Here is a 26629-nt window from a genome sequence, read left to right on the forward strand (position 1 = left end):
CCTGGATTTGAACCTTCACCATTTGACTTCAGAGCTCATGCTTTTAACCACTTGTGTCATTGGTATCTATGAAAATGAAAATATGTATTTGTTTTTAAAGATTTATGATGCTTTTCATTTTCTTTCATATTGGGTTCACATTGGCTAACACTATTGAGAATATCTATATTCTGAGGAGTCCACCATTTAGCTCTACCAGGGAAGGATCATGCTCAGAGAAAATTCAGCATCTTCGTGTCCTATGTCCTACCCATGTCCTTATGATTCTCACATTTGCCTTCTGGTCTTTCCCATATGAGCTTGCTTAATCTCCTCGGTATTCTTTGCAGCTCTATTAAATAAGACCATCAAGTATTCATATTTATCTCACAAAGACTAATGGCTCATCTCCAAGGTCAATCTATCTGTGTTTTGATTTAATCCTCTTGGAGACAAAAAGGCTTTGTCTTGTCTGATGGTTGTAATGGTGGGAAATGTTAGACTCTCTTGCAGACTAATAGTAGAGGACCCTTCCCCTCAATCAGTGTTGGCCCAGATAAAGACCTATGTATTCAGAACAGTTGTGTCCAGCATGCAAGCATAAGATGATTCTTATAGTAGAAGCAATAAGAAGCCTGATGGCCTAAGATCTAGTACATATGGATGAATGAGTTTGTGTTATTTATTAAATTGTGTTGCTCTGGCCCTTTATCTGCTGTGCAGAAATTTTGCAGGACACGATCAAGTGAAGTGTGTTGGCTGTTCGTGTGGCCTTTGGTACTCGAAAGGCAGAAAGCTGTTCTGTGTCAACTTTGTAATAATGTGTTTCTTTTAGAAAAGTATAGTTTATTCCCTAAAACTTAATATGCCTTTGTCAATTCCCTCTTAATATTTACCCATGACTTTAGCCTTGTGAGTTAAATCTTGAGTAAACACAGTGATTTCCAGAGACCAGTAAGTAGAGAAATACCTACTTGGGCAAATCAAAACATATGGAAATCTTGCTCCTACTAGCCTCCTATCCAGAGAGAGAAACATTTAAAAATGTGATCTTTTACTCGTTCCCCAAGGAAAAATAGTGCTGTGCAAAAGTAAAATAGATAGGCCTTGGTTCTACCTAGTTAAAGGAAAAAGAATTCTTGTAGTTAGAAAAGCATTCTCACTTTATATAAAGGTATAATTTCTTAAGTTTTCATTCACTCACAAGGGAGTGAAGTAGGAGGATCAACACCTTCACCAAGAAGGGATTGAAGAATACATGAACTTAAATTGATGCCTGGATAGTAGTGTGTGTGTGTGTGTGTGTGTGTGTGTGTGTGTGTGTGTGCATAAAGTTACTACCGTCAAAACCTAGTTATTGTAGTCAAGGCTATTCTAAGTTCCTGTAGAGGATTCTACTAATTGGAAGTTTGGTGGGACTGAAATGAACAATTTCAACTCATGGAGCACTTGTGCTATGTCTAGAAAGAGGAAAGACCTTTAATCTTTTAGTTGCCCCCATTCCCCTGGTTCAGAAACATGCAAAGACTAATTACAAGAGTGAGAATTCCTATACACTATAAGTGCTGTTTGAAGCATACTGTTAACGCAGATTTCTATCTCTGCGTTGACGTAAAGAACACAAATAGTAGTTGGCATGTCATTTATTAGTCTCCTATAGCTGTTGTAATAAGTCACCACAAACATAGTGGCTCAAAACAACACAGATTTATTATTTTTAAGTTCTGGAGATCAGAAATCTGAAAAGGATTTCATTGGGATAAAATCAAGGTGTTGGTTGGGGTAAATTTCTTTCTTAAGTCTCTAGGGGGCCATTTGTTTCCTTGTCTTTTTCAGGTTGTAAATTGCCCACATTCCTTGACTTGTGGCCCTCATCCATGTTCAAAGCCAGAAATGACTAGTTGAGTCTTTGTTTTATTGCATCACTGGCTCTACCTCTTCTGCCTCTCTCTCTTTATATTTAAGGACCTTTGTGATTATCTTAGATCCACGCGTGTCATAGTGGGTAATCTCTCTATTTTAAAGTCAGAGGATTAGCAACCTTAATCCCGTCTACAATCTTAATTCTCCTTTGCCGTGTAACCTAACATATTCACAGCGTTTAGGGAATAGGATGTAGGGCACTGTTCTGCCTTCTGTTCTTGGGGACAATAATGTTTTTGGAAGTATATTTGTCAATATCTGCCATAATTAAAGAACTATAGCTATGCTGAAGGTAAAGAGGGTACTGTGAATTACTGTTTTTATAGTCAGATTGGACACAGATCCAGGCAGTGGTGCTAGAAGATTCTATAGCATCCCAAGGAGCTCTACAAAATCGCTTGTAGAGACTGGGAATTGGGATTAGGAATTCTGGAAACCAATTTATGATCCAGTTGTAGGGGATTCAAGTAACACATAAGTAAAGACAGTCATCATCTCTTTCTTGGCAAATATTGGCTTTTTCATGATAAACTAATTTTTTAAAAATCATAATGAATAGTGCTTGCTTTGGCAGCACATATACTAAAATTGGAACGATACAAAGAAGATTAGCATGGCCCCTGTGCAAGGATGACATGTAAATTCATGAAGCATCCTGTATTTTTAAAAAAATCCTGATGGACAAGAAAGAAGGAACAGTATCTCTGAATCTCAGAGTAAGAGATCTCCCAGAATGATTTGCCACAGGAACATGAAAGGATATTTCGAAGTTTGGTATCTTCAGAATCCTCAAGAAACAAAAAGAGAAATGAGAGAATAAGCTAAAAGAAAGTAGGATGGTTTGGAAAAAGAGATAGGTTAATCAAGCAAACATGATAAAGAAACCAAAATGCAATACAGAATGAAAATCTGCATTAGAAGCTGAAAAGACATCAGCATTTAAAAATACATATATATCATAATGTAGAAGAAAAATTGGTAAGTTCTGTCAAAATGGAGAAAAGGACAAAAAAATTAAATTAATGAAATAGAGAAGATTAAAAATGTAGCAGAGATCATCGACTTAAACACTAGACCAAATCTAAGAATTATGGATGTTCTTGAGACAGAAACAATTGGAACAGAAGTAGTAATCAAAAATTAATAAAAGCTCTTCCGAGCTAAAACAAAAACAAAAGCAAAAAAAGCCTCAGTTTGCAAATTGAAAGGGTTTTTCGTACTCTAGACAACATTAATGAAAAGGGTTCTATACTATTACAACTTGGCAATTTTTTTTTTTTTAATTACAAGAATAAAGAAAAACTCCTTCAAGCAGGTGGGCAAGAAAACAATTTACCTTATAAAATCTACAAAAATTTGCTTGGAACAGTTTGGGAGAGGGTACTGAAGAAAGGTAAACATACCTACGTTGTCTTTTACTAGTAAAAGTAACGGAAAGAGATTCTCAAGTACACAACAGAAAAGAAAGCATACACCTCTTCACTAGGGAAATGGCTTAAGGGTGTAGCCCAGGTTAGTGCTATTCAAAGGGAAGTTCTGAGTCCAGTAACAGCATTATCTGGAGACCAGTTAGAAGTACAGATTCTCTTGTCTACCCCAGACCTCCTGAAGCAGACTCTCTGGGGATGGAACGCAGCAATCTATATTAACAGTATTCGTAGAAGATTCTTACATGCACTAAGATTTAGGAAGCACTAGTTCGGGCAACTGAGAGAGTAATCAAATTTAAGAATTCTGAAACAGAGAAATAAATGTTAAGAGACTGATTATTAATAATGTAACTAATTAAACATAAGCAAGATTTAAACAATTGTAACTTGAATTATAACACTGAATGCAAATGTAAAACTATACTTTTGAAAGACAAATATGTAATATAAGGCTTTAATAAATACAAAGTACTTAATATTTCAGTATTTAATACTAAGTAGTAACAAAACCCAAGATCACATTTACGGAGTCTGGAAATAAAATGGTGATAAATATTTTAGCAGGAGCGGACTCAACGATTTCAAGTATTTGAAAGTTTTAAAAGTTACTTATGCATTCAACAAATATTAATATTCTTTTTTGGCATACTTGTTACCACTATTAGAAATGAAAGTAGGTATGACTTCCAAATCAATGCAGAGAGAAAAGAATGTGCCACCTGGCCTAAATAGCCAAGTATATGAAGCAAAGAAATTAACAGAGAAACATAAACTACAAAAAGCATAAAGTAAGATCACAGAAGTATAGCCAAATATATCATTTATGACAACGCTAGTGTAAATTCACCTACTTGAAAAAAGGCAGATAATTTGACCAATTAGTCCATCTGAACATTGATGTTCAACAAAAGTATATTATGTTTGTAAAAAGCCATGGCTTTAGTTTTGGGGTCCTTTGGTTAAATCTTATCCCTGCCACATATTACCCAAATAACTGTGGGAAATATATTTAACCAGTTTGGTTTTAAATTTTCTCATGTGTAAAATAGGAATGACATTTCCCATGTACCTTACATGATACGAAGAACAAATGTGGGTGTGAAAGCATTTTCTGAAGCTGAATCATTATACAAGAATCATTAAACTAGTCTATTAAAATACAAAGACTCTCTCTTTTAGTGAAAAAGCAAAATCTAACCATAGATTACTGAGAAGAGATATACCTAAAACAAAGAGGACTCATTATGACTAAAAGAAACAAACAAACAAAAAACAAAAATAAAAAAAGATGGACAAGATGTATCAGACAAAAGCAAAACAAATGAAAAAGTAATCTTGGCAATATTTAGACAAAATAGAGTCAAAGACTGTGAAAATATTAAAGGTGATCTAAAAGATTATATTTTCTTTCAAATAGTGAGACTTCACAATGGAGATAAAATAGTCTTGAATTTTCATTGATGTGGTAACAGCCTCAAAATATATGAAATAAAGGCTGTTACAAATGTAAGGAAAGCTTGATAAAAATAAAATTGTTGTATGAGATTTAATACAATTTTATTGATCTTTTATGGGTCAGATAAACACAGAATACATAGAGTATTTTAATCTAATAAAGCTGATTTAATAAATATTTATTGAACTCTGTTCTCTAGAAATAAAAAGCGTACTTTAAGGAGTCATGAGCATTTAGAAAAAAGTTGATCATATATTAAACCTCAAAGAAAACCGTATTATGAAACATAAAATGTTTGCAGCCTACATGCTCTGCCTACAATGAAATAAAACTAAAAATTAATAAAAGTTTAAATACGTAGCTCAACAACTTGAAAAACTGTAATGTCAACGAAAAAACAAGAATTTTTTAAAGAACTATAGGTTCAGGGGCACCTGGGTGGCGCAGTCGTTAAGTGTCTGCCTTTGGCTCAGGGCGTGATCCCAGAGCTCTGGGATCGAGCTCCACGTCAGGCTCCTCCGCTGAGAGCCTGCTTCTTCCTCTCCCACTCCCCCTGCTTGTGTTCCCTCTCTCCCTGGCTGTCTCTCTCTCTGTCAAATAAATAAATAAAATCTTAAAAAAAAAAAAAAAGAACTACAGGTTCAAATTGAAAATCAAACCTAGAGTAACAAAGTGTTAGAAAAAAGACAACTCTCTCTATATATATTTAAATGACCAAAGCTGTATTTAGCAGAAAATTAATAGCCCCAAGAGCACGTGCTCTCTCTCTCCCTCTCTTTTTAGAGAGAGAGAGAGAGTGCAGAGGGTCAAAGGGAAAGGGAGAGAGAGAATCTGAAGCAGACTCCACACTCAGGCTCAGTATGGAGCCCAACACAGGGCTGCATCTCAAAACCCTGAGATCATGACCTGAGCCAAAATCCAGAGTTAGACACTTAATCAACTGAGCCACTCAGGCGCCCCAGGAGCTCTCATGATTAAATGAGAGTAACAAAATCAATCCACAGAAAATAAAAGTAGTGAATTAATAAATATAGAGTCCCCTTTTCTATTAAACAATACAACAAACAAGCAATACTCATTCAGTAAGTTGGGAACAGAATGAATTTATACAGCATATTACAAGATATCAGAGGCCTCTATAGCAAGATACATTATACAATGTTAACATTGGAAATATTCCTTTTATTGCCACAAATGAGATGAGTATGCTTGCCCTTGCTGTAACTATTTCAACATTGTGCTAGCCATTGTACAACATGAATCCAGCTAAGGGGAAAAGGTAATAAGATTAAATATGATGTATAAATATTGGAAAGAAGAGATAAACCAGTGCTATTTAAAAATATATAATTGTCTTTTTTAAACTCAACTGAAAACCCATTAAAACTGATAAAGTTCAGAGAGGTAGCTATGTGTAAGATCCCAGTAAAATATCAATAGAGTTCTTACACATTTATGAGGACCTCAGAACTGTAGGATTCACAAGTAAACTAAAATGGACTGCACAGTAACTATATAAAAAATGTTGAATTCTACCAATAAACCTAAAAAGAAAACCTTAGTAGATGAGAAGTACCATGTTCCCTATGGGGAAGACACATCCGTTTAAAATCGGTACTATCACAATCAAAATCCCAACAGGATTTCTTAATGGACCTTGTAAGCATCTTCTAGTTTTTAAAAGGGAAAAGACTATACTTTAGAATAGTTTTTGAAAGAAAGATGGACAAGATTTATTTTAAAAGAAGAACCATAATGGGGTATTTACCTACTAAAAAATTAAAATATTTATACTGTGGGGTTATATACCAGGCAAATACATCATTCGTTAAAATGGGGGTATTAAAACAGATCCATATATACATAAAATTATTTTATTGATAAGATTGGAATATTAAATTGATGGAGGGGCAGGGGCACCTGGGTAGCGCAGTCGTTAAAGCGTCTGCCTTCTGCTCAGGGCGTGATCCTGGCGATCTGGGATCGAGTCCCACATCAGGCTCTTCCGCTATGAGCCTGCTTCTTCCTCTCCCACTCCCCCTGCTGTGTTCCCTCTCTCGCTGGCTGTCTCTCTGGCACATAAATAAATAAAATCTTTTAAATTGATGGAGGGGGGATGTCCTTTCAGTAAATGGGACAATTGGCTATCCATGTAGAAAAACATGTTAGACATATTACCACACACACACACACACACACACACACACACCTCCAGTTAGGCTAGTGAGCTAAATGGCTTTTAGCAAAAAATTTAAATACATTAGAGGAAAAATATAAGGGACATCTCATAACCTTGGGATCTTATAATCTTGGGGAAGTTCTTCTTATATAAGGCACAATACATAGAGGAAATAAATTGACTGATTGACCTTGTGAAAGTGAAAAAATCCATATGAGATGACATGATGGTAGCCTTCAGGCTCATTCACATATATTTTAGTTCTCCTCCTTCTGGACAAATCGAATGGGTACACTTCCTTTCCCACTTGAATTTAAGTGAGGCCGCATGTTTGCTCTAGACAAATGAAATGTGAACTGAAGTGATATAAGTTGGCTCTGGGCAAAAACATTAAGAGCTAGTGCATTTTTTACCATGTTCCCCTTTTCCCCTTGTCAGGATGATAAGTAGATAGTGAAGGTCACCAGCTTGTGTCCTTAAGTGAGGATGACACGAGCCCTTGTTAATCTGGGAAATGGACATGAGTTATAAATCAGGAAATAAACCTTTGTGTTTTTTTAAACCCCTAAGGTTCTAGGAGTTATTTGTTCATGCAACATTACTGAACTTGTCAGGACTAATGTAGAAAACATAACAAAGTTAAAACATAAGAAATAGTGATTTCTGCTTCCCATACAATCAAGTAAACTTCCACAGAAATCAACTATAAACTCTGACCAAAATACAAAACAAACAAATCAATTCTCTGTATGTGTAGAGTAAAAAAAAGGCAGATAGCCTCTGGAGAGGAGTTGACACCTGGAAGAGGAGATTGGCATGGGTCAAGTTTCCCATCCTGAGGTCACACTGTAGTCAGTACTGTATAGGGTAGCTAAAACATTCCAGTGGGAAAACCACAGTCTTTCTGGCCAGAAAAACCAGAACAGAGTTTGGGGTGACTGTAGCTATTAGAAAGTGGTGGGGCAATTTCAGAAAGGAGAAAGGCAGACAGAGAGAACCATAGATTCTTAGTATAAATTCTACCCACATTACTGGCTGACCCTTGGAACACACAGACTACAAGCAGCCAGTGAATTTGAAGATAGATAAATATAAGTTTTCCCTATGAAGAGCAAAGGGAAAACAAAGATTTAAAAAACCCCAACCAGAGTCTCAGGGTCCTGTGGGGTAATAGCAAGAATTTTAACATACTGGTAGTTAGTGTCCCAGAAGGAAAGGAGATAGAGAATGAGGCATAAAAACTTTTTGAATAAATAATGGCCCCAAGCTTCCCAAAGTTGGTGAAAGAGATATATTTACCTATTCAAAATGTTGAGGCGCATGATAATAAACCAGCTGAAAATCCCAGACACCATCTTGAAAGCAGTCAGAGAAAAACAACATACAACATACAAGGGAACCACATTTCGAAAAAATACGAACCTACCTTCAGCAACAATAAAAATTAGAAGACAGTGGGACAGTATCTTTCATGTGCTGAAATGAATAGAAACTATCAATCCAGAATTCCATATCCAATGAAACTGTACTTCAGAAAAGGGGGCAAAATAAAGTTGCTTTCAGATAAAGAAAAACTGGAATATTTATTGTCAGCAGACCACCCTATCCTACAAGAAATGCTATAGGATGTTCTTCAGGATGAAAGGAAATAATGGAAAATGTGACTCCTCAGGTGAGGAGGAGGTACGATAGACACTGTAAGTAGTGAGGCAAATATGAAAGCCCCTTTTTCTTCTTAATTTCTTAGAAACTACATGTCTATTTAAGTAAAAGTAAAAGCATTGTCTTGTGGGGTTTGTGATGCATATAGATATTATTCTGATGACAACTCGAATGGGAGAGTTTGTAAATTGGCCTATAAAACGACAAGGTCTCCATGTCTTATGTGAAACAGTATAATGGTAACTCTAGTAGACTGAAAAGAGAGGATGGATTGAATTCCAGGCAATCTATGTGGATGGAAATCATGGTTCCTAGAAGGAAGGGGAAAGTATGTGTACAGAAAAGACCCTGTAGATCTTACTGACCCCACATGTTAGACAGATGGAAATATCACATTTTCTATTTTTTCCACATCAAGCAATCTCTTGAAAAAAAGCAAAAAAGTGACTAACCTTCAAACTGAATGTTCAAGGACAGTTTGGGAGATATAGCATGGTTGCTTTCAGCTGTCCATTTTCATTCCCTAGGTCACAGCAAGTAGCAAGTCTAGAAAAAAGAAAGAGGATGATATTTCATATTTTTCCTTCTATTATACTACAGAATTGTGGGGGCTTTTGAGAAACTAGTATGAGTGGGAAGGATATAATAATTCTTGTCGGCAAGGTTGTTTGGTGCTCTAGTGTGGTTCTTAAACTAGGTTTAGGAAGCTGAAGGTGTTGGAAAAGGAAGCCAAGGTGCAGGATGAAGTGTGTTAATGGGCAGCTCAACCTTTTCAGACTCTCCTTGGAAAGGTCCATGGAGCTGGAGTAAAGGGTCCAGAATATTGATCTTACTCTATGGTAGGGCAGACTTTCTCTTAATATGAGGTGTGAGGAGGGGCAGGGATGACAGGTCACACAATCTGATGGAAGACAGCACATGGAACAGAAAGAACATGAACTCTGGAGTCCGCAAGTCCTACATCTGTATTCGTCTACACTATGTCCTGCTATGTCACTTTGAGCCAATGTGTCAGGCTGAAAAATGGTCCCTATGAAAGTATCTGTGTCAGATTCCTGGAACATGTGAATGTGACCTTATTTGGGAAAAGGGTCCTTGCAGATGTGATTTAGTTAAGAATCTTGAGATGAGGAAATTATCCTGGATTATCCCAGGGAGCCCTAAATTCTATCACAAGTATCCTTATCAGAGAGGGCAAAGGGAAGTTTGAGACACATGGACAAGAAGGTATTGTGACCATGGAGGCCCTGGAGTGATGTGGTCTCAAGCCAGAGGATACTAGCAACCATCAGAAGCTGGAAGAGCCAGGGAATGGAACCTCTCCTCAAACCTCTGGAGGGAGCATGGCTCTATTAATACCTTGATTTTAGACTTCTGGCTTCTGAACTGTGAGAGTATAAATTTCTGTTGTTTTAAGAACCAAGTTTGTGTTAATTTTTACAGGAGCCATAAGCCGGAAACTAATACAGCTACCTATAGACCTCCTTGAATCTCAGTGCCCTCATCTGTAAAATAGGGTCATACCCGTCACACCAACATAAGTGAGAAATGTGTAAAAATAGAAGAAAAAAAAAAAAGAAAGAAAGCAAAGAGTAATAGATAGGGAACATGCTAGGAAAAAAAAGAAAGACACCACTTGCTTGATGTTAACTAATTCATTCCTGATGCTGCGATGTTTCACCCAACAGTGGTTTCCAGGAGACAATTGCCCATTATTTTAAAAGACAAAAGTGATAATGTATTATATATCAGCCAAACTTCCCAACCAATTTCATGAAATGTAAGTAAAACAGTAAAATGCCCATGGTTGAGCAATAAACTATCATATTAGGATTTAAGATACTTAAAAATCGTATTCTTGATCATGCAACAATTAATATGGCTGTTAAGAAATACTTGGTTTGCATGCTTCATATGTAATAATTTTCTTCACTTGCTTTGCCTCCATCTCTGTAATTGTCTTCAATATGTTCTCACCTCTTTGAGGACTCCGACAGGAAGCAAAAAGAAGAGCTAACTGTGAAAGGCAGTGTGGAAATGTTTGCAGTTCAAGCACCCCGTGGCAAAGTGGGGCTCACACCAATGCTTTCGTGGCCTTTAAGCATGGGCAGTATCTGCAATGCGTATTCCTTGTGTTGACACTCAGTATGCTTTTCAAAATATCTACACATGATTCTGACATTCTGCTGAATGCATTTGAAAAGTTTCGTGACACTTTTCCTGTATGTCATTTTGTAGAAATTTTTCTATTGAGTTTTGGTGTCATAAATCTAAATTTTTACTACATGACCATTGGCAAATTTTGTATATTATGAAAATTGGATTTTTAAAAACCAAGAGGCGTTTTACCAGGATAATGTTAATCAAGACAACATTCTACAAGGTATGCTTATACTTCCTGAATTTTAACAGCAGAAAAGTAACATGAGATACTTAAAGAGTTAACATACCTAAATAATCAGAAATTGAAAAATGAATTAAATATGGGTAGGATTCTGAACAAACATAAATTGGAGAAGTAACAGAAATGGCCAATTAATAAATGAATGAAGGGCTGTGCAGCCTGAAAAGTGATCAGGAAATGTAAATTAAAACCATCATACCATAGCTTTTTACATGCATCTTATTGGAAAAATAAGTTTTTGAAATCTAATAATACCAAGTGTTGGTGAGGTTGTAGAACAACAGGGTTTCTCATTAATGGGGCAAACCGCCCTTGTGGAATATAATGTGGCATCATCCAGTAAAGTTGAAGACAGGTGTATCTCCCATGACTCTTTTGCCCAAAGAGATGTGTTCCAGATACTTACGATAGCATTTTTTTTTTGTAATTCAGGAAAATATAAATTCCAATAATAGTTGATGAATAAATATTATTAAACATTAGTACAAGAGATGATTTTTAAAAAGCAAAAAGAATGAATGATAGCATATATTAACAGAGATAAATCTCAAAAATATTATGTTGAGTTAAACTTTTAAAAGGCAAGTTGCAGAAGAATGCAATATGATACCATTATATAAAAACATAAAACATGCAAAACAAAATCATTTTCACCTAGTTGTCAAGTTATTAAATATAATGATACTACTACTTAGATCTGGAGATGGTAAATTCTTACATGGTGAAATTGTGCATAGGGACAGCTTCCCTAGAAAAAGGAAGCTTTTATATTTTTGATACAGTAATCTGATTTCTAGAAATCTTTCAGAAGGAAAAGCTATGCAGACAGAATCATTATAATTGTGTATTACGTTATTTATATAATAATTAAAGACTCTATTATATAATCTGTCAATAAATTGGGAATTCTTAAATTATGGTACATAAGGTAGCACTTGAAAATCTTTTTAAAAAGTAAATATATATATATGTGTGTGTAAATAAAATCTTTAAAAAATATATATGTGTGTGTATTTTTTTTTAAAGATTTTATTTATTCGTTGTACAGAGAAAAACACAGTGAGAGAGGGAACACCAGCAGGGAGTGGTGGGAGAGGGAGAAGCAGGCTTCCCGCCGAGCAGGGAGCCTGATGTAGGGCTTGATCCCAGTTCCCTGAGATCATGACCTGAGCCAAAGGCAGACACTTAACGACTGAACCACCCAGGCTCCCCATTAAAAAGTATATTTAATGGGGGAAATACTTACAGTATAATGTTCAGTGAAAAAAGATCCAAATTACATTGCTATATGATCTGTATTTGATTTTTAAAAATCAACAAACAGAAGAAAGTGAGTGCACACACATAAATAAGACTGGGAAATATCAAAACATTATCAATGTTTGTCTCTGAGTGATAGAATAATTATGATTTTTAAAATGATACGCTGTAACTCTCAAATTGGGTGCAGTGAGTGGATATTACTCTCATAATCATAATTAACAGCTTCATTGGCCTCATTCTAAAATGAGTAGGTCTTAATGAAGATTATGGTTGTTTTTCCCAACTGGACAGAATCTTATCCCTTTGCCTGTTCCTATATTGCCAACTTCTGCAGATGCTTGAAAGGGAAGGACGGATTTCTGTGTGAAAGTGCTTAAAGGGGCTACAGAAAGTAATACATAAGTCATATGGGCATTGTAGGAATTGAATGAGATAATGAATGAAGAGAGCCTAACACAGTTCCTGGCACAAGTTAGGATCTAACCATTATCATCATTATCATTATTATCATTGGCTGATCATTGCTGTATCGTTATGTTACAAGTGAAAGTTTGCAAATCATTTCTTGTTGAAGACCATATATCAGTTTCCATGTTGCCTATAAATATAAAAGTCTTAAAGACAGAAAATAAGGTGATATTTATTATGTCACTGGTATGTCTGGGACAGGAAGAGTTTGGGGGATGAGCAGAAAGAAACAAATGGTTAATTCTGTTCTTAAAAAGAAAGGGCTTTCTGTCTCCATTACAGATAGCCATCATGCACAGGCTGGAGCCACTCTTTGGGTGGAATCAGGGACGCTTGGAAATGACAAACCTTTTGCAATTTAGGATTATAATCTATTTACACTACCCCCTGGTCCCAACCCTGGTCTTTCTTATGGATAACTGATTCCATTTGTGTAACTTGCAGCAGGAAGGACAGGATAAAGGACGAAGATTGTTAACCTCTAGATTTTGACTGTATTTTGGAGACTCCTTACAGAAAAATCTTTCAGTTGAATGGCCAAAGTAGCAGAGCTCATATTTGCTAATTTTGCCTTCCACTGAATGGTGATGTATAATATACCTTGTGGTTCTGCAGTTATTGTTTGTTTTCTCCTACTTCCTTGCCCAATAGATTGGCATCTATGATAACATGCCATTGATAGATGAAAACAGAAGTATGTTCCAAAAGAGACAAAAGATTTGGTGGATATGATTTTATATGCCAAAAAATGTACATTAACAGCTTTTATAACAAGTGTCCTTGAAGGTTAATATGGTGAAATTGTATCAGACTTCAATCTTCTCCAAACAAACAAAAAAAGGCAAAAGGAAGCATAACACAGGTTTTTATCTGTTTGGTTGGAATGAATGGGTTCTTGGTGGGAGATTTGTAATAGTGATATCTCCTTGTTTTTTCTTGAATTTGGAAGGTATACATAAGGATTTATAGGGAATGGTCATGATCAAAACCTATTTGGTCTCCAAAGCATGTCCAGGAGAGGTTGTAGGCCTTTTCTTTTTCTTTTTTCTTTTTTTCTTTTTTTTAAAGATTTTTATTTATTTATTTGGCAGAGAGAGAGAGACAGCCAGCGAGAGAGGGAACATAGGCAGGGGGAGTGGGAGAGGAAGAAGCAGGCTCCCAGCGGAGGAGCCTGATGTGGGGCTCGATCCCGCAATGCCGGGATCACGCCCTGAGCCGAAGGCAGACGCTTAACGACTGAGCCCCCCAGGCCCCCCAGGCCTTTTCTTAGCTTACCTGGCACATATATAATTGCAGATAGATGCCAGTTAAGTTGTTGGAGAACTCATTTTGGTTACATTCTCCAGGTGACATAGTAGACATGTTTGCTTATCTGGAATCCTCCATTTGTACCTGGTAGACCGCAAGCTCTATCATGAGACTACTTCTAACTTGTTCACTTCAGATCCTAGCCTGGTAGTATTCACCAAAAACTTGTTGAGCAAATAAATAAATAATGAATGACCTACTGGTTGTCTTGTAAATCCATCTACCCATCCATCCATCTATTCATCCATCCACCCTTCCATCCATTCATCTATCCATCCATCCACCCATCCATCTATCCACCTATCCATCCATTCACTCATCTCTCAAAGTTGCTACTTTCTTTATCAGAAAGGTTAGAATTTGTTTCTTTTCTTGGAAAGTGACCATTTAAATTCTGTATCACCAACGAATTGTGAAATACACATGGGAAAAATCAACTTGAAGTGAAATTACAATCTACTAATTTGTAGAAAGATTGACAGACTTAAGAAAAATCACACCATGTTGATCATGTTGATATACAAACTAGTTGGAAACATCTCAGCACACCTAGAAGGGAGCATCTACTGGATCTAATCTTCCTCTCCTGCTCCCCATTTTTAGCTGCTATTTACATTTGCTTCTCTTAAATGTATTTGATTCGTGACAAGTTCAGAGCCACCTTTTCTTTTCTGAGTTGATCTTTGAAGAATGATGTACTTAGCTGCAGCCGGTTTAGAATGTCGATCTGTATTTAAAGCCCTAGAAAGGGATTGTGTTTTGCCTTTAAGATAAAATCAATAAATAAAAAATTGAAAAAGAAACAAACTAATCCTTGAACATTCCTAAACACATGCCCTCTCCCACTTCTGAAAAGGAACACTGCTTAATCTTAACTTATTAGAGACTTCTTTCTGAGAGTTCAGTTAGCTTTGAGTTCACCTTTATTCAAACGTGTAGAAGCTAAAAATGGTACAAAGAAAATTTATTGCAAGCTGGGTGTATTTGGAAGCCAGTGTTGTTACTAAATGCTGTTGGTCTAGATAAGCTCTTTGATGATCTGAAGTTACATTCTGTCATGGAGACAGATGTAATTCATTGTAAAAGAGTGTAAACTACTGCTTAGTCATAAGGTACAGCCAATACATAATTACCTCTTTGAAGGTCTAGTCTTGGTGATGCTGCCAGAAACTGATGAGTTAGACCAACTGAAATTTTCTTATAATCCCCAAACCTCACTATAAAAGTGTTCTCCTGCCCAATTGATCTTCACGGCTTTTGAAAAGAAAATTCCTGGAATAAGTGGAACTTCCCCTTTCCCTTCATCTTACCTCCTCTGTTCCTGAGACACAGACATTAGCTGTCAGTTGGCTATCCAATAGCATGGGAAGAGGAGTAAAAATAAAGAGACCGTGGCTCAGTTTGTTGAACGTCCAGCTCTTGATTTTGGCTCAGGTCTCTCTCCCTCTCCCTTTGTCCCTCCCCCCACTCATGCTCTGTCTCTCTCCCAAACATAGAAATAAATCATTAAAAGAAAACAAGGAGACTGGGTAATTCATTCAATATATATTATCCTTCATTCATGTGCAATATATAATAGTGGGTGGTCAGAGAAATAGAATCATTTGTAAAGTTCAGGTGTTGGTGATGAAAATATGAGTGAAGAGAGATGTTATAGCACTTTAGTTTTCAAAGGCAGTGATTTTAGAAAATTGAGGACTTCTTCTGTCAGCCACAATGAGGCATCTGTGATTAGTCTTGACATCCTTTCATGAAGAACTATAAAACTAGATAAAATGTATGAGGCAACTGATTAGAGAAATTTACTAATAGGCAATGCAGTACTTTGATCTTTGAGGGGAGATAAACAGTTGAGACAAGTCTTGCATTCACCGTGGTTTTCTGCCCAGAGGTGCATTCCCTGGACCAGAAAGTAAGGAGGTAGAGCCAAACATTGGGTGATGGTTTTAGTGAACTGAGGAGTCACGATTTGTAGTTTGAAGCTTTCAGGTGGCTAGAACTAGCAGAGCAGAGTACTGAAGAAAAAAGACATGCGTGGGAGAAGGCACCTAGACGTGTATATGGACTTTCCTCTGTAGGTCATTGTCTGAAGACTTGGTATGCATCAGCAGGGCAGGACTCCCTGAGGACTAGCAGAAGTTGGGTGCTGTGGGACCAAGAGTCAAAGAAAGATACCAGAGCCGGGAGATGTTGCAATTCTATTGTAGCCTGAGAGAAGAGACTTCATTGAACACTTGGGCATTCAGTTGAAACCCCAGAAAAGGCAGCTTTAGGAGTGAGGGCCACACTCTAGAGGAAGGCCATGTTTTAAGGCCAAGAAGAGAGTCACAATGGACCAGTCCTCACAATGAAAGGATAAAGAGGTTTCCTTAGTAATATAATTGCCTGCTAGAAAAAACTCTTAAGGAAGACAGTACAATGTAGATACCCTAACTGTATCATTCAGTATCCAGCATACAATAAAAAAACTACTGGACACATGAAGTAGCAGACCCATCAACAAGAAAAAAGCAATCAACAGAAACAGACCTTGAATTACCCTAGACATTAGAATTAGAGGATATGGTTTTAAAAGAGCTGTGGTTTATATGCTGAAGAATTTAAAGGGCATAAAATGGGTGATATAAAATGAATGAAAAGATAGGACATTTCAGATAAATAAATATAAGATATAAAAAAGAACCAAATGGGCATTCTACAACTGCAAAGGATAATTTCTGAAATGAAAAATTCACTTAATGGCCTTTACAGAAAATGAGATACTATAGAAAGAGTCAGTAAACTTAAGACAGATCAAGAGAAATGATCTAATCTGATGGACAGAGGGGGAAAAGGAAAAAAAAAATTCAGAGACATATGGGACAAAAGCAAACAGTCTAATATTTGTAAAGTTGGAGTCTCAGAAAAGAGGAGAGAATGTGTCAGAAAGAAATATTTTAAGAAATAATGGCCCGAAGTTCCCTAACCTTGGGAAAAACATCAATCTATAAGTTTAAGATGTTTGGCAAATCAAATCAGGATACATGCAAAGAAAGCCACACCCAGGCATGTCATAACCAAACTGCTAAAATATAAAGGTAAAGAGCAAAGCTGTCAAAGGAGGGAAAAAAATCACATTCTATACAAGAAACAATGCTAAGAATTATTTTGGTCTTCTAAACTAAAACCAGAAGACAATGGAATGATATGCAGAATGAAATGCAGAATGAAAAAAATATGTCAACCTAGATTTCTGTGTCTAGTGAATATAGAATTACACTTGACTCTTGAACAATGCAAGGATTCAGGGTGTTGACCCCATTGCAGTTGAAAATCCACATATAACTTTTGATTACCCACCCCAAAAAATTAACTACTGAGAGCCTACTGTTGACCAGAATCCTTACCTGTAACATAAACAGTAGATTAACACATAATTTGTATGTTTCATATATTGTATGCTACTGTCTTACAATAAAGTAAGCTGGAAAAAAAGACAATCACAAGAAGAGAAAATACATTTACAGTACTGTACTTATTAAAAAAAATCCACATATAAGTGAACCCACACAGTTCAAATCCAATGTTGTTTAAGGGCCAGCTGCACTTCAAAAAAGATGCTTTCAGATAAACGGAATCTAGGAAAATGTACTACCAGCTAACCTGCACTACAAGAAATGCTGAACATAGTTTTTCAGGCTAAAGGGAAGCGATACCAAATGGTAATTTGGATCTATGGGAAATAATGAAGAACATCAGAAATGGTAAACATGCAAATTAATATGTTCTTTTAAAACCCTGTTTTTATTTTCTCTTAATTTCTTAAAGAATAACTTAATGTTTAAAGCAATAGTAATAACATTGTACGGTGGGGTTTATAATATACGTAGAAGTAAAATATTTGATAGCAAGAGCACTATACACAAAGGAGTGGTAAATGCAACTACGTTGTTGTAAGATTCTTCTACTTCGTGTGAAATGGTATTATATTAATAAAATAGGAGGCACGTTGATAAGATAAGGAGGCATGTTGTTCGTCCTGAGGCAAACACACACACACTACAAAGAGGTATAATTAAAGACGCAACGATGGTAGTAAGATGGATCTAGAAGGTAGTCACTTTATCTGAAAGAAGGAAGAGTAGGCAGAACAGGGAAAAAATAGTACAAATATTAAATGAAGAGCCATATGGTAAATGTAAAACCTAACCATACATCAAATGTTAATGGATTTAATACCCCAAATAAAAGTCACAGATTGTCAGTATGGATAAAAAAAGGCCTAACCAAATGCTGACCACAACACATGCACTTTAAATATGAAGACACAAAGAGTTGAAAGTAAAAAGAGTGAAAAATATATACCGTGCAAACATTACTTTTTAGAAAGTCAATGTGGCTTTATTAATCATTCAAGAAGGTTTAAAAAAAAAAAGAGGGACATTTCATAATGATAAAGGACTTAGTTCATCAAGGACATGTAATAATAAATGTTTATATAACTATAAAGCCTCAAAATGTAGGAAGCAAGGACAGGTTTTAATGTTGGGAGAGCAACATTATATTCTAAAAACATTGAACATGTAGAAAAACTGAACAAATTTTACAGTGAGCTCCCTATATACCGAAACCTGGAGTCTGCCATTAACATCCTCTTATGCTTGCTTTGTCACATTTCTATCTATCTGTTCCTCCTTTCTGTCCATCAGTTCATCAAGTACAGTGGTTTTGGAACTGCTCTGTGAAGCTCCAGAGGGGGAGAGAGAGAGAGACAGAATGTGTGAATGTGTGTTTTAGGGGAGGGCAATGCCCTGTGAACACTAGTCCCCATTTGACCAGGGAATTTATGCTTTTGTCTTTTATTCTTTTTTTTATGTTGGGCTTCCATTTAGATTTTACCTGATGATATAGTTTTGTGGCTAAAAGAAAAATTTTGACAGAGGACTTTACCCTCCCAATCTAGTTTAGCATAATCCAGAAATTAGTGTGTTGTTTGATAACTCTGAGTGGGTGTACCCATTTTGGGTGGTTTTTGTGAGGACAAGGACCATCCTTTATTGTGAATTTCCAGGCCCATAACAAGAAGTCAGTGTACCTTGTAGGATGAATGCAGGTAGACAAACTGTATATTCTGAAGAATATTGTATTTTATGGACCCACTGTGGGAATATGACACAAGTTGGACAGTTCTCCCCTTACAGTCACTATGTTAATTACCAACTAATAATGAGACTGTTTTACTTTCAGAATTCCCTAAGACCATTTATTAAATAGAACAAGGGCATAAATTCCCCCTGCTTAATCCACCTTTTCCTGTACTGACATCCCCTAACTCAGAAATGCCAACACTGAAGCATTGTTTGCTTTTAAATTAGACAGATAAAGTTTGAAGAGAATTCCGGAGTCAGAGAGGTGATATCTAATATGCTGTAAATACCAAGACTTATTTTTCTGCTGAGACCATTCCTGAAAGAGGGAAGTCTTTGATAGCTCATTTCATGTTTTCTGAAGTTCTATTTCCACTGGTCACATTCACCAGGAGGACGCTGTATATGCAGTGTAGGCAGTAATGGAAAATCTTCCACACGGAACGTGCTCAGAAGACTTGATGAGCTCAAGAAATTGCCTTGTCCTTGGGGATACAGTGTCTATATCTGTGTCCCCACTCTCAAGAAAAGACAAGAGGCACTAAGAAGTAAAGAAGGAAGGTTGTCTTAAGTCCCCGGTGAAACACAATGAGGTTTTCAGTGTTTAAGGAAAGTGCCTCATTCATTCCATTCCTGTCTCTAAAAGGTGAGCAGCATGTATCTAGGCAGAGTTTTCTACTCTGGGAAGACCTGTTTTTTACTTACCAAGAACGCATTCGAGTTGAAAGAATTTTAGTCTCTCTCACACCATACCCTAAAATTAATTTCAGCTTGATTAAATCAATAAATATATAAAATCACGCATTAGAAAACCAGACTAGAAATCAAGTATCCCAACTACAGTGAGAGAGGACCTTATAAACTTAAGGGCAAAAAGAAAAGATCACGAAAGAGTAGTAGATTTGACTTCATTAAAAATTAAAACTTCTGTTTGTCATAACCAAAAACCAAACTGGAGATAAGTATGTGCAGCAAATATGAGGGACCAGTGCTTGGGGATTTTAAAAGACAAAGAGCTCATAGCAATGCATGATTCCAGTAGTTAAAGTCAGGCGTCAGGCCTATTCCATTTGAAAGCCCTCATTTCCAATCCTTGCCTGCTCAGTGGGAGAATTCAATTGCCCAGGGTCTCTTGTTCCTTGCTATCCCATCACTCCTACTTCTGAGCTTCAGCAGGGGGCTGGCCTTACATTTTGTTGCATTCCTTGCCTGGGGCCTTCTATCTCTTACATGCAATCTTTACTGATGCTTCTATGAGTTCTAAAAACTTGGAGTTTCCTAGCAATATTGTTCTGTACCATTTGTTATTAGGCATCAGTGTTTCATACTCATCTTTTATTGGAGATGTGGTGGTTTCATTTTTAGAAAGAACATGTGACATGTTCTCCTTTTTGACTTCCTACCTTCTCTGAAAGATTGAATGCTTGAAATGTGTGTGTGTGTGTGTGTGTGTGTGTGTGTGTGTGTGTGTGTGTGCATGTGTTCAAGAATATAAACTACAGGGGAATAATATAGGAAGTGATGATGGGGAGGTGTGCCCCAGAATTATATATTTTTTTCTTTTTTAAAGATTTTATTTATTTATTTGACAGAGAGAGAGGGACCACAAGCAGGGGGAGTAGGAGAGGAAGAAGCAGGCTCCCAGCAGAGGAGCCTGACGCGGGGCTCGATCCCATAATGCCGGGATCACACCCTGAGCCGAAGGCAGACCCTTAACAACTGAGCCACCCAGGTGCCCCCAGAATTACATTTTCTGATCTGCTGGAAGCAGAAAAATGAGTTTGATAATCTCAGAGACCTGGAGTTTATGACCAAGTGGGCATATGTTCTGAGCCATGTTTTAGTAAATCACATTGAGCAAGATTCTCACTGTTACTCCTGTGTCCATTTACATGGGTGGGCACTTACCAGTCATATTTACATTCTGCCAACAACCTCCCTCTTAACAGGTAGGTCTTGCTCAATTGTACAGCCCCAAAGAAAATGTGATAAGCATTCATTAATTCATGCATACATGCATTCATAAGAGTTATTCAGGGAGAACTTATACCATGTTCAGGTCACCATAAATATATAAAGAGAAATTCTCAAGAATTTCAAATCTTAGTTTCTGTGGATGTACTCATAATAAACATAAGGTCAAAAAAGTGTTAAGTAAGAAACTTGAATGGAAGTATACAACTAAAAATATAGTAAACAGAGACTTCTAGCCCAGCAAAAATGGTGTAGACACATTTTTCCCTCTGCTCTATCACAAGGCACAATTATGAATTCCAGAAATGAAGCAAGAGACAACCAAATAAGGACCCTGAAAGGTGATAAGAAGAACGTGAGCTGATTTGAGACCCCAGGACTAAAAGAACAGCACAGTAACAGGGTGTCTAGAGTCCTCCCTTCCCCCCAAAAAAGCCACCCAACCTAGGTGTTTCCCAATGCCCTGCCCAGTAACAGGAGAAAGCCCAGGGAGGTTGATTCTTTCCCTGATTGAATGAGAGTCTCTCTGGCAACATCAAACAAGTTTGACACCACCAGCAAGGGGATTTATGAATGCCTCATCAAAAATAATTGGCCGGGGGAAATGTTGTCCTTCCCCATTGGGCCTGAGACTCTCCTTTCCAACAAGAGATTCTGAGGCTGGCAGACAGAACAGCAGGAGAGACCGAGCTACAGCAAATGGACTAATCCAGAAAGTCACTTTTTTTGCAGGCCTCAGATGACTCTCACCTGCCCAGAGACATTGCAGCAAGTAGGCAGACCCAGCAAGGGAGATGCAGCCACAATAAATGGCCAATTCCAGATGCCTCTTTGTCCCCTTGTGCCTAAAATGCTCTTCTCTTGCTCAGAGACACTAAGGCATCTGGGGATACCAGTACAAGATTCTACCACATCCCTCTCCCTTCAAGGACACCTAAGGCCCAGGCTGGGGAAACCTCTTCCACCCTCTGAGGCAGTGAGTTGATGAAGGGACAGTAGGAGCCCTAGTGACAGTAGATAAATAAAGCAGACCAAAATAACATCTCAAAAAGTGTGAAAATTAGAATGCCATTGGAACTACAACTCATAAAAGTAGCCACATGATTAATTTTACAGGGTTGACCGCCTGCTAAAATAAAAGATTCAGTTGGAACCCAGAGTCATCTAGCATAATAGACAAATATCCAGGATATAATTTTGAAATCACCCATCATACCAAGAACCAAGAAAATCACAAATAGAATGAGAATAGACTATCAACTGATACCAATACAAAGATGAATCAGATGTTAGAATCATCTGACAAGGATTTAAAAGCAGCTGTCATGTAAATAATTCACCACAATCACAAATTCTTCTGATACAAATTTAAAAAATAGGAAATCTCAGAAAATAAATAGAAGTTGTAAGACAGAACTGAATGGAAATTATAGAACTGAATATTACAATAACAGAAATAAAAAATATTGCTGGATATTATTAATAGTAGAGTGGAGATGAGATATGATAGAATTTTTGAGTACAAGGAGAAAACAATAGAATTTACCCACTGTGATCTATAGAGATAGACGGAAAAAGTGAACAGTGCCTCAGGGACCTATGGACAACAACAAAAGATCCAACATCCATATTATTGGAGTCCAGCAGAAGTGGGTGCTGAAAGAGTGTTTAAAGAAATAATGGCTGAAAACTTTCCCAAATTTGGTGAAATACACAAACGTATAGATCTAAGAAGCTGGCTGAAACCCAAACATGATAGAGCAGAATAAATCCATGCTTTGGATTTCTTTTAAACTTTCAAAACTGGAATCCAAAGAGGTAAAAAATCTTGAAAGCAGTCAGAAAAAAGAACACATTACCTATACAGGAAAATCAATTCAAATGACAGCTGATTGCTCATCGTATACAATGGAGACCAGAAGGAAGTGCCACAATATTTTTTGAAGAACTGGAAGAGCTGTCAACTGTGAATTCCATATCTGGCAAAATTGTCCTTTAGGAATGAACGAGAAATACAAACATTCTCGGATGAAGGAAAACTAAAAGAAGTTGTTGTTAGCAGACTGACTCTTAAAGATTGGCTAAAGGAAGTTGTTCAAGCAGAAGGGAAAAGATAAAAAATGAAATATTGGAGAATGCAAAGGAAGAAGGAACAGTGGAAAGAGATTTTTGGATACATACAGTAGACTATATGAGATGATTGAAACAAAAATTATAACACCATCTGATACTCAAGCCAATCGTATTTAAAAGTGGGAAAGGTAAAGGGATTTAAATGGAGGTGAGGTTTTCACGTTTTACTTCAAGTCCTAAAATATTCATAATGGTAGATTGTAATAAGTATATAGTAGATGGTAATGTTTAGAGCAACCACTATGAAAACTATACAAAGAAGTGCATCCAAAACCACTCTAAGTAAAGATGGAATTCTAAAAAAATGTTCAAATAATCCATAGGAAGGCAAGAAAAGAATGAGAACCAGAGGAAGGAAATAGAAAACTAGTAACAAGAAGGTAGACTGAAGTGCTGATATATCAATAATGATCTTAAATGTAAATCATCTATATCACCTATCAAAAGATAGAGATTGATAGAGTGGACAAATAAACACGGTTTAACTCTATGCTGCTTATGAGCAACTCAGTTCAAAGGCAGAGATTAGGTAAGTCGAAAAACAATAGGATAGAAAAAGATATACTATGCAAATATTAATTTTTTAGAAAGCCAGAATGGCTATATTAATATGTGATAAAAGTAGTCTTCAGAACAAAGAAAATATTTAGAAACATCAAAGCATCGACCACCCTGAAGACTTAATGATCCTAAATGTATGCATGCCAAACAATAGAGCTTTAAAATACATGAAGCAGAAACTAATAGAGCTGAAGGAGAAATAGAAGAATTGACAATTATAGTTGGAGACTTCAATGCCACCTGTCAACAATAAATAGAACTACATAATCAACAACACGTAGGATATCTGAACAATCAGCTAATAGTGTGTAACTGACATATTGAACACTCCATCCAACAATAGCAGAATACATATCTTTTCAAGAACCCATTCAACATCCACTAAAATAGACATATCTTGGGCCACACACACACACACACACACACACATACCCAACTTTAACAAAGTTGTAAAAATTGAAAGCATGCGGAATGTGTTCTTTGGCTATGATAAAATCTAACTAGAGATCAATTACAAAAAGACAACAGAAGGGGTGCATGGGTGGCTCAGTCAGTTAAGCATCCAACTCTAGATTTTGGCTCAGGTCATGATCTCAGAGACCTGGGATCAAGCCCCGCGTTGGCTCCTAGTTTGATACCAAAATAAAAATAAAGACCACTAAAAAGAAAAAAAAAAAGGACAGAAGGAAGGAAAGAAAGAAGGAAGGGAGGAAGGAAAGATTATTATGGTCCTATATTTCTTGTGAACTTTGACACAGAAATACTGAACAAAATATTAGCAAATCAAATCCAACAATGTGTAAAAATAATCCTAAGTGGGATTTATTCTAGATATGCAAGGATAGTTTAATACTTTCAAGTGAATTCATGTAATCCACCATATCAACAAGCTAAATAAGTGAGTTCAGCAAGAACACAGGATACACAGAAAAATCAATTGCATGTATATATACATAATATTTCTATATGCAGAATCCCAAACTTAAAATGCAGTGCCATTTACAAAAGTTCTAAAGAAAATGAAGTGCTTAGATACACACTTAACAAAACATGTACCGGATTTGTATTATTACAATTACAAAATGCTTGTAGAAGAAATCAAAGAAGACTGGAATAAATGAAAAGACTTAAAGGTCTCAACATAGTAAAGATGTCAGTTTTCCCCAAAATGATCTATAGGTTTAATGCAATTCCTAACAAAATTCCACTAAGCTTATTCTAAAATGTATATGTAAGACACATGCCCTGTAATAGCCAAAACAATTGTAGCATAGAATAAATAAAATAAGAAGAATTACACTACCTAATATTAAAGCTAACTGTTAACTCTATTAGTCAAGTCAATGTGGTATAGCAGAGGACACAGTGGAACAGAATAAAGGACCCCAAAATAGACCCTCATACACATGCTCAAATGATTTTTGACAAAGATACAAAAGCCATTCAGTGAAGGAAGCCTAGCTTTTCAACAAATGGTGGTGGAGCATGAGACATCCAGTTAGCATTGGCAAAAAAATGAATATGATCTAAACCATATAGCTTATTTCAAAATTAACTCAGAATGGTGATAGACCTAAAGATTAAATTATAAAAATTTTAGAAAAATAAACACAAGACAAAATTGTTGGGATGTAAAGCTAGATAAGGAGTGCTTAGACTTGGCCCCCAAAGGACAAATCCATAAAAGGAACAATTGATAGATTGGACCTCATTAAAATTAAAACTTTTTCTCTGTGAAAACCCATGTGAAGAAAATGAGAAAACAATCTACAGGCTGGAACAAAAGATTTACAAACCGCATATTTTACAAAGGACTAGTATCTAGAATATATAAAGAACTCTTAAAACTTAACAGGGAAACAAAACAAAACAATCCAGTTAGAAAATGGACACCACAAGACATGAACAGATATTTTACCAAAGAAGACATACAAGTGGCAAATAAGTGCACTAAAAGATACTCCACGTCATTAACCGCCGGAGAATTGCAAATTAAAACCATAATATCAGTACACATCTATCAGAGTGGCTAAAATAAAAAATAATGACACCACCAATTATTAGTATGCAGAGAAACTGATCACATATACATTGTTAGTGACAATATAAAATTGCCCAGCCACTCTGGAAAAGAGTCTGGCAGTTTCTTATAAAACTAAACAGGCAACTACCATATAACTGAGCAATTACACTCTTGAGCATTTATCTCAGAGAAATGAAAATTCATGTTCACATAAAAACTTGTACATAAATATTCATAGCAACTTTACTCATAACAGCCAAAATCTGGAAATAGCCCAGATGTTTTTAACAGACACATGGTTAGATAAACTGTGGTACCCATGGAATTCTACTCAGCAATCAAAAGGAATGAACAATTGGTGCAATCAACAACTTAGGTGATTCTCTAGCGAATTATGTTGAGTGAAAAAAGTCATCCCAATAAATTACATTCTTTTGGATTCCATTTATGTAACACTTTCGAAATGACAAAATTTTAGAAATGGAGGATAGATCCGTGATTGCCAAAACTTAGGGATGGTGGTGAGAGAGGTTGGCGGCAAGAGAAATGTGGGTATGACAATAGAAGCACAACATGAGGGATCCTTGTAGTGAGAAAAATAATGACCCAACATAAGTTATAAAGTTGTGTAGAACTTAATACACACACACACACACACACACACACACACGAAAATGAGTACAAGTAAAACTGGGATTTGGTGGGAATGCTGAATAAGATCAGTATATTGTATCAGTGTC

The 26629-nt window shown here is 36.4% G+C and overlaps 1 protein-coding gene and 1 non-coding gene across 6 annotated transcripts in view; both read left to right on the forward strand.

Moving 5' to 3' along the window:
• FHIT (fragile histidine triad diadenosine triphosphatase) overlaps window positions 1-26629 on the forward strand; it is a 1378910-nt gene that overhangs the window by 481987 nt on the left and 870294 nt on the right. The gene's annotated exons all lie outside the window — the stretch shown is intronic.
• On the forward strand, window positions 2461-2567 carry LOC123798844 (U6 spliceosomal RNA). Its single transcript, XR_006781418.1, has one exon. It is a non-coding gene; the product is annotated as a U6 spliceosomal RNA (small nuclear RNA).

The sequence above is a fragment of the Ursus americanus genome, chromosome 14, assembly GCF_024610735.1.
Source record: "Ursus americanus isolate L20-20 chromosome 14, mUrsAme1.1.p, whole genome shotgun sequence".
Taxonomy (NCBI): domain Eukaryota; kingdom Metazoa; phylum Chordata; class Mammalia; order Carnivora; family Ursidae; genus Ursus; species Ursus americanus.